This window comes from Cupressus sempervirens, chromosome 4 (assembly GCF_028749045.1).
Source record: "Cupressus sempervirens isolate cs-2001-9-10 chromosome 4, ASM2874904v1, whole genome shotgun sequence".
Lineage (NCBI taxonomy): Eukaryota > Viridiplantae > Streptophyta > Pinopsida > Cupressales > Cupressaceae > Cupressus > Cupressus sempervirens.
This window is the reverse complement of record NC_143121.1, coordinates 657,710,670-657,720,870: the sequence shown is the minus strand read 5'-3', so window position 1 is coordinate 657,720,870 and position 10,201 is coordinate 657,710,670. Positions and strand designations below refer to the sequence as shown.

General features: G+C 33.2%; 1 pseudogene; it reads left to right on the top strand.

The window, feature by feature from the left end:
- The first annotated feature begins 7,748 nt into the window (after positions 1-7,748).
- LOC149562964 (taxadiene synthase-like) lies at positions 7,749-9,983 on the top strand (annotated as a pseudogene).
- Positions 9,984-10,201: the final 218 nt, after the last annotated feature.

Sequence of the window (10,201 nt, the reverse complement as noted above, 5' to 3'; positions counted from 1 at the left end):
GAGGTGGATGAGTAGGAAGTTCAACACTTGTCTCAAGAAAAAAATAATCCAAGTCTCCAATGTTCTCCTAACATGAATTATTCACCCTTGATAAGGGGTTAGGTACATCATGAATATCATCATCATTACCAACAAAATCCACAAAATAATACAAGAATAATGTATGATCAACAACTCGCATAGCTATGACATATTTTAGTCTCCATGTCCCTAATATACACATAATTAGGAGTGAACTCAAAAAATTTACCTTGTGCCCCATGATTAATTTGGTAAACGGAAAGAAGATTAGTGGTCATGGATGGTACACAAAGAACATCTTTAAATGTACCCTCTCCCATAGGAATAGAACCTTTTCCACAAACCTTCATGTATGTGTTATAACCCATCAATATATGTGGAGAAGTACAAGGCTCAATAGAAGAAAACATATCCATAGAAGACACCATGTGATGTGATGCACCTGAATCAAGAAGTCATTTCCCTTGCTCGGGATGTGTGGAAGCAATGAGTACTTGTCCTTTACCTTTGGATGATGATGTAGATGTAGATGTAGAAGTTGCCTGATGTGTAGAAGAAGAAGAAGACACTCATGAGGGTAGCTGAATATTGTTCTTTTGAAGAATGTGAGTGAGCTTATCAATCTTCTTATGGAAACATTTATGCTCATTATGTCCTAACTTTTTTCAATAAGCACATTTATCTCTCTTTCTTCTAGATTATTCCTGTCTTGAAGTGGACTTGGATTCAATATTATGCTATGAAGGAGACTCATCACCTTTTTCATATTCCTTAGGATCTTGTATTGTTTGTTTCCCTTTCCTTTGGGAGCCTTTTGAGAGGAGTCATTTGCAAGAAACACTTGATACTTGGAAGGCTTCAATTGACCCATATGTGCTAACTTTTCTTGTTCTCTTGTGAGATAAGCTACAAATTCATCAAGAGAAGGCATTTTGTATGCACTACCTAGAGCATCCATAGTAGCATAGAATGTGGAGGCAAAGATTGAATATTCAGGACCTAGCTTGGAAAGAATAGATAATATCAATTGCCCATCATCTTTAGGAATGAAAAAATTAGAAAGCTCCAATATAATGGAATTGAACTTAGAGAAAAGGTCTTGAATATTGTCAAATCACATGGACTTAGACCTATAAGCTCATTCTCAAATTTGAATTTTCTCATTCTATCAGATTTACCAAAGATTCTTCCAGTGTTATCCAGGCATCATGAGGATGTGTGTAGGATGCAGCATGATATAGAATATCATTGGAGATGGTAGACCTAAGAGAGTCAAGTTCTTTATGCCTTCGATCAAAACCATTTCCTTCTTTCTACAACAGCTATAGCTGGTTTTAGATCCTATCCAATAATCATTCTAAGCAATCCAATACTCATTAATTGATTAGGAACTACTTGTTTTTATTCATGATAATTATATGGAGTGAGTAATGGAACTATAAAAAAATCCATAATGAATCAAAGAATGACTAAAATCTACTAATAACTCCTTCAAATTATTGATTCAATTAAGAAATTTGAAATCTAAGTAATCACCAAGTGCAAATATAGTAAAAAAGGACCTATTTTTGAAAGTGATATGTCCACTCCAAATTACTAAAATCTAATTACAGATCTAGAAAGTATAGAAAAAATTACGCTCTTTGAAAAAAATTGTACCTAAAAATGTTACCAGATGTGATGAAACAAAGCCTTGAAAGTTGCAAAAATGGGATTTGCAATTTTCTAAAAAAATTTGAGATAGAGATCTGAAATCACCTGACCACTATGTAGATTGTGCAATTCTAACCCAAAACAAAAAAATTGCTCTAAAAAAGGAGTCCATGTGAGGGAGATATCGTTGTTTAAAAATCATCTTTGAAATATTTTTTCTGAACCACTCCCACTGCACCTTCAAAAATCAAATGACTCTAGATTTGGCCTTAGATGTCTAATTTGGGTGAAATAGAATTTGATTTAGGGGTTTTTGGACATCCTCTATATGATACCAAACTTTGATTTGCACCAACAAGCTCTAATTATCACTTGTAATAGAAGGTCACAAAACATGAATCCTAAAATCTCCTCCAAATTATGATGTCCAAATTTCCAAATGTTGCACCAACAATGAGTTAAGCCAAGATTACAATTCTCGAGAAGAAGTCTTCACACCACAAGAGCTTTGATACCATGTTAGATTTTTAGGTGACTACAACACCCCTAGGATTAAATGAAAGACCAAGATAAATTCCACAAGAGATTGGCAAAACAATTCCATGAAGATGCAAGAATTCTATTACTAATAATGGACTTGATTAACATCCAATGGATTTACTTAAAATTTACATAATAGACCTCCTTATATAGGAGAGGTGATAAGAGAGAATGCTAAGGAGAAGATAAGCTATCACCCACACAAGGTGGAATCATGTGTCCACCAAAGGTGGATCATCCTCCTTTATGCAATAAAGTATGTGCAATGATGAGGATGATAATGTGATAAGTGCACTAAAGGTGGAATGAGATAACAACTATGACAACCTAGAGTGGAATTCTCCTACACCATGTGTTTAATTAAGGTGCAAACTCTTAATTGTCTCAATTGAAAACTACTATGCAATGCATTATCCTAAGTAAGATTAAGTAAGTGTAATTAGTGAATATTAAATTATACCAACAAGAAGATTACCCCCAAAAATTAATTTTTTTTCTTTCTATCCTACAAGATTCCTTTGGAACTTTTTAATCACACCATTCCAACACAGGTGACTAGGTTTCTTTGAAGAGAAATGGAGGCTAGGATACATGTCTAAGATACATTAGATGTGAAATTCTAGATTAGCATAAATATAAAGTTAATGTCATGTGTAGTATTCAAAAAGAAAAGTTTTCTTTTTTGGAAGTTGATATATTATGCAGATAACTTAGCATAATTAGATTAATGGGATTTGCAAGCCTTAGCCTTAGATAAAATAGCTTCACCAAAAGGCATAGTATGGTCCTTAAATTTCTAGTCAGTAGACAAGGGGATGTCAGAGGCAACTTTGATACCATAAATAAATATAGAGAGATTAAGTTTTCTTAGGTTCCTGCTAAGGACTTCTACCATAATTATAAAAATATAAGTAGAAAGAGGGTTTCCTTTGTTGAGTCCAATTCTGATGTTAAAAAAACCTTAAGGGGATCCATTAACTAAACCTTCATAACTCATGGTAGTGATGCAATTCATAATCATCTTCTGGAACTTTCTAGGGAAACCAAATTTGTCTAGCATTTTATCTAGGAAAGACCACTTCACCCTATCATAGACATTGCAAATGTCAAGCTTAAGGGCCATTGCTAGTTTATCATTGGCATTTATAGAATTTAATATCTCATAAGTAGTGATTGTAGAAAAAGATTTAGTATGCAAAGAACATTAACAAATAAAGTAAACATTCACAAACCAAAAACTAAATTCACATATATGCTTAGACAAAGAAAGCAAACAAGAAGTGCAAACTTCACAAGAGAAAACACTCCATGCTTTCTTGATTCTGTAGATGTGTCCTTTTGCTGTGGATGTATGTTGAAGATGCTCAAAAGCTACTTCAATGGAGATGGGTAATGGCAAATTGGTAGCTTTGTGAGCTCTCAATTTGGCATTATAAGGGCAAGATTGATGGCTTTGGTTCTCAAAATAGCATGGTAACTTTAGCTCAAAGATTGTTGATGGGATTCAATTTATAGGCTAAGGGGTAGAGGGATGGAGGGCTTAGATGCAAGGATTGATGAAGGCTTAAGGAGGGCTAAGATGCACTCAAAGGGGAGCACATGGATTGTGCTTATTTAGCACCATTGGGAAGGTGACACTTGTCACAAGGAGGATGAGTGTGAGAGGGTAGGGTAAAGGGTTGGTTAAAGGCATGATGAGTGGGGTTGAGTATGTAAGAGGGATGTAAGAGGAATGAGTGTGGAAGAGGGAAGAGTGTGGAAGATGGGTGTAAGAGTCATGAGTGGGCTTGTAAGAGTCTTTTATGTTTTGTAAGAGCACTCATGACTTAGTGGTTGGGCTTTTTTGAGGGGAGACTTTGGTTTGGATTAGGAAATTCTTAAACTTGTTTAAGGAATCTAACAACATTAGGGGGTGGATTAGGCTTGGGTTTAGGATTAGATTAGGGATGTTAGAGATGTGCAAGTGGATGGAATTAATGAGGGTGGGTGAGTTAGTGGCTAAGCTTGGTTAGTATGGGTGGATGGAGTGGATTAGGCTAAATGGAGGATTAGAGATAGGTTAGGGGTTTTTGAATTTGAGGATTTCATTTATCAAATAGATTTATTTAATAAATGGGGATTTTTGGAATTAGATAGGAGAAAAGAATTTAATTGATAAATGATAGGTTATTTGATTTATCAATTAGGACTATAGATGATTAATTAAATTAATCAGCTAGGGGATGACAAAGAATTAATTAAATAAGAATTTAATTAATGATGCCTTTAGAGATAACTAAATAGGATTACTAAAGCGGTGTAATCAAATTTAGGTGTCTACAGTGATGACCACATCGATAATGCTCCTCCCTCCAAAAAAACCTTTTTTTTATTCTTAGAAATCAATTTATCCATGGCCAATTTCATTTGATCCACTAAAACCTTTTCTATAATTTTGAAATAGTATTATAGAGGCATATAGGATGGAAGTGTTCCATATAAAGGGGGGAAACATTTTTAGGGATAAGAACAATATAGGTTTGATTAGTCTTATTTTCCATTATTTCCATTATAAAGAAGTGGCACACAAATTTAAACACATCTTCACCCACAATATCCTAATACTTATGAAAGAATTCTAGGGGGCTTGAATCCTTGGAAGGAGAAGGAAACACATTTAATTTCTTCCTTGTCAACCTTTTTATACATGGAAGCATTGTCCTTAGGAGAAACAAGGATAGGAATGCAACATAACAAATCAAAAGGATTATCCACTCCACTGTCAACAAATCCTCTCAGTTAAAAGCAATTTCTCACTTCAGTGTTGATGCCATTTTCTTCAGTAATCACTACCTCATTGGCACATTTAAGAGATCTAATTCTATTTTTTCTCTTATGTTTCAATGTAGTTTGATGGAAAAATCTAGTATTTCTATCAACTTCATTGAGCCATTTGGCCCTAGATTTTTGCTTCCAAAAAGTCTCTTCCTAATCATAGATGGAGAGTCATTTCTCTCTATAGGCACTCTTCACAATTTGAGAAGCCTTCTCATTCAAATTAGCTTGCAGATATTTCTAGGAAGTAATAAGTTTACCTTCCAGTTCATTTTTCTAATAATTTTTTTTATGAAAAGAAAATTTGTTCCATTTTTAACCTTGTCTTTGACAAGTCAAGGAGATGACTTAGTAGGGGTTATCCACCATTCATAGATTATGTCCCTTAACTTTATATTGGATTTCCACATAATTTTGAATTTGAAAGTGCCTAAACATCTCTTTCCCACTTTCTATTCAAGAAGGATAGCACTATTGTCAGACCAAGAGTGGGGTTTAGCTTCCAAGGTGAAGTCATCAATATTACACCAGTTAGACAAGAGAGCTATTCTTTCTAGCCTAACTTGAACGAGGCTTTCTCCTTGTTTTCTATTGGACCATGTAAATTGTGCCCCATTAAGGTCCAATTCCATCAGACTAGTAGACATAAAGAATTTAGCTAGGTCTACTATAACATCCCTGAAATATTTAGGGTCCCCCAGTTTCTCTGAAGGATGAAGAGGGGTGTTGAAATCTCCAGCTAATATTCTCTAAGTAGTCCCTTTGTTTTTTCCATTTCCCTCTAGAGTTTAAAGAATATATATTCACCACATTCTAGTACCATCCACTAATAATATGATGACAAGATAAAATGATAGAGATCTCATTAGAATTTAAAAGAGTACCTATTATTTTATTCACATTCCACACAATAGGCAGCCCTCTAGAAGCTCCATGGGACTCCTACAAAAACCAAGAGGAACTTGACCAAATGTTGGTCATCACCTTGTCCAAATTTTCCTTACTCATCTTGGTTTCTTGAATGAGTACAATGTTAACTTTAGATTCTAGTAAAACACAATTTAGCATATGTTATTTAAGGAGACTATTAAGGCATGTGACATTTCAATAAATAACTCTAACCATAATATAAGGAATGGAAACTGCTCTAGTTTCAGTTAGCAATAGAGATCTTAACTAGGACAACTTGACTATTGCACTAGTGATTCATTGGTCAACACCTTCCAGAATCTTCTTAGGGACCCCTTTCCTCTAAAAGCCTATTTTATTCTCCTTATTTTTCTTGTCTGCCACCATCCATTCAACCTCTTTTAACAATTCACAATTAGAATCCCACAAAAATCTTAAAATTGGATGAGGGGAAGTTGACCTACTAGTAGATAGTTTCAAGGGAGCAGGTGCCTCAGTGGGCCCACCAACAGAAGAAGGTGACCTAGGAATCAACAAAGAAATATATCTGTTACACTTTGGTTATGATGGAAGTGAGTTGAATTTAATCATATATGGTATCAAAGCACAGAGATTTGGAAGCCAATCATATTTCCAATCCAACATTAACTTCATGGGTTTTGATTCCTGAGGCACTAGCATTGCTTGTTGCTCACCAAATTGATGAGTAACATTATATATATATATATATATATGTATGTATGTATGTATGTATGTATGTATGTATGTGTATATATATAAATATATATATATATATATATGTATGTATGTATGTATATATATGCATACATATATATATATATGTATATATACATATATATATATATATCTATATATATCTATATATATATATGTATACATATATATGTATATATATGTATATATGTATACATATATATATATATGTATATATGTATATATATGTATATATGTATACATATATATATGTATATATATGTATATATGTATACATATATATATATATGTATATATGTATACATATACATATATATGTATATATGTATATATGTATACATATATATATCTATATACATATATACATATATATATATATATTTGTGTCTACACACACACACACACACACACACACACACACACACACACACACACACACACACACACACATATATATATATATATTTGTGTGTGTCTATTTGATGTCTTCTTCCTTCTCTGCTGAGTTCAATCATGTGTAATTTCATTTCATGTTTTGCATGGATTAAAGAGTTGATCTTTCTGTGCGATGTGTTGATGATGAGCCTTCTATGCAATGGTTGAGATTGCTAACAGTGGTAGGATTCAAGGCAATGGCAGTTCGTAATAAGATTGTTTAGTTGAGGCAGCTGCTACATAAACTAATTTCATAGAGAGGAGCCTGCATAGGATTCAATGAGGATTTTCTCTACACAATTTGATAAACCCACATATAAAGAAAACCAAACTAATACATCATGTGCTGGCTAATAGGGGTCATTCTCTACTATTTAAGTTGTTTAACTTGTTGAGATTCAATTAGGAGCAGTGATCTAAGATGCTTGAAAGTGACTGATATATGGTGACGAAATACAAGAGTATGTATATGGGGAGTTTTTTTATTGTCAAGATTTTATTGATTTGTGCAATGTGTTTAAACCCATTTTCTTTACAAATTCAAGTGGAGTTGTATTTGCAGATACCAAAAGGTTTGTTATTCAATGGAGAATTTAGTAGATAATTATTCAAGTTTTAATTTTCATACATGGAGAATTAAAATGCAAATGCAATTGATGAATAAAACCTTATGGGGAATAGTGAGGAAGACACTTACAGATGCAAATAAATTATTGGAGTGGAACACGAGAGATGATAAAGCCAATGCCAAGGCTATTATTGGTCTTGCTATTGCAGATTTTGAACAAGTTGTTTAGGAAATGTTGGCATATTGTTATTACATTTCTTAAAACGATCTTCATCCAAATTGTCATTGGGTGTAACTGCCTTCAAGGTATAATTTGCCTTGATCACATATCAGTATTAAAATAAATATATAAATAAATATTCAAACAAAATTTTTGAAATAAGTGAAAGATATTATGTATATGTCAGATTTAAGTTCAAGTGAATGCAATTTCTTATCACATGAATTCATTTCCTATCATCTATCAAGGAGAGGATATTCATATATGTTAGGAAGGTTTTCCACAGAACATGCTAAATGCGCTGGATGGTCTTGAGGAAATAATTGATTGGAGAAAGATATTGACGCTCTAGAGTAAAGATCTTGCATAGCTCTTGACTATGTTTACGCGTAAGTATTTGCTCAATCATGTACTTTTATAGTCATTAATTTTTATGAACAACACGATTATTTTATGGGGAAGATATTGGAGTGAAAAGGGAATTGGATAGGGTAGGGAGAGCTTCTTTGCAGATCTCAATACTACAGCACTGGGATTTCGAACACATAGGATCCATCGATACAATGTCTTCACAGGTAGAACGTTTCTTTCTAGATCAGATATTGGTGGTGATTATTACTGTTTAATTAAGCTGTTTCTATAATGCTAACATGTTTAATACCTCCGAGGTGCTGAATAATTTTAAATATGAAAATGGACGCTTCTTCTCTTGTGCCGGTCAAAGACACATAGAGCATAGAAGCATAGTCAATCTAGAGCTTCCGGTCTTGCATTCCCTGGTGAAACGATAATGGAAGAAGCAAGGTTGTTTGCTTCTATGTATCTCAGCGAATCGCTATTAATAAATTATATCTTAAGTAATGAGAGAATTGCTGAAGAGGTTAGTGACAGTACTATCTTTCAAAAAAATCTTCTATGATGACTTCTAGAAGAGGGTGTTCTCAAAGGGGAAAAAACGATTTTCAACTGATTGAACATTTATGTCGAATATCTTTTGAGACTGAATATGCACTAAAGTTTTCTTGGCACGAAAGTATGTCCAACCTAGAAGCAAGGGGCTACATTGATGCTTATGATAATAATCAAGCATGACTTAGAAAAACCCTATTCAAGTAAGTTTTTAAAAATTTCCTCGTTTTTTAAACCACTCGTTTGTTCATCATATTCTATATTGTATATTTGTTTATTCTACAGGATGCTATATGTTCATAATACTTCTTGTGTTGACTTGGCTATATTAAACTTCGACATTGAACAATCTATGTATCAAATGGAATTGAAAGATATTTCAAGCTGAGTCGGATATAATATTACTATATTTTTTTAAAACTTTTAACGGTCTAACAATTTAAGCAAATAGTAATTTGTATTTTATGTATGTTGTATGAGATAGTTGGTGGAAAAAGTCATGTATGGTAGAAATGGACTTTGGCCAACAAAGCGTGCTAGAATGGTCCATTATAAGCACCTTATTTGAGCCTAAGTATTCATAATTTAGAATTGCTATCACCAAAATATTTTTCTTGTTAAGAGTTATTGATGATACTTATGACACATATACATATGCAACAATAGAAGAGTTGCAAATTTTCACAGAAGCGATCAAGAGGTAATTTCTCAAATTCTAGTTCAATAATTCTCTTGAAACCAAAGTATCTGATAACTTTTGCTATGTCTAGATGGGATACTTCTCTAGTAGATCAACTTCCAGACTATATGAATATCATCTTCAAAGTGAGGTATAAAATGATGAATGAATTAACTATGGAGGTGACAAAGAAACATGCTCCCTTACATTAAAAAACATGTATGTAATTAAATTATTCTTTCATTTTATATGCTTAGATACATGGAAATTACTTTTTAGGAGTGATTCATTATTTGCACACTCTATTTGGATAGTGGGTAGAGTACATCAATGTTGTAATGCTTGAAAGACAATGGGAAAAAGATGGATACATACAAACAATTGAAGAGTACTTCAAGAATCATGTCTTATCACTTGGTGTTGGGCCAAGTTCACTTGCAATATTTTTAATGGGTGAGATTGTTACCGATAATGATTTTATAGTTGTAGCTTATTCCTAGAAACTTTTTCATCTTATGACCTTGCAGGGATGAATTCTAAATGATTTCTAAACTATGGAGGTAATTATTCTATCCATCAACTATGACAAGGAATGAATCGAAAACATGCTAATCATGTCTCTTATTTGATGTAGAGTGAGAAGGATCAAAGGGGACAAGAATGGTCACTTGCAAAATGTTATATGAAGGATAATCTAGGTTCTACAAAAGAAGATTGT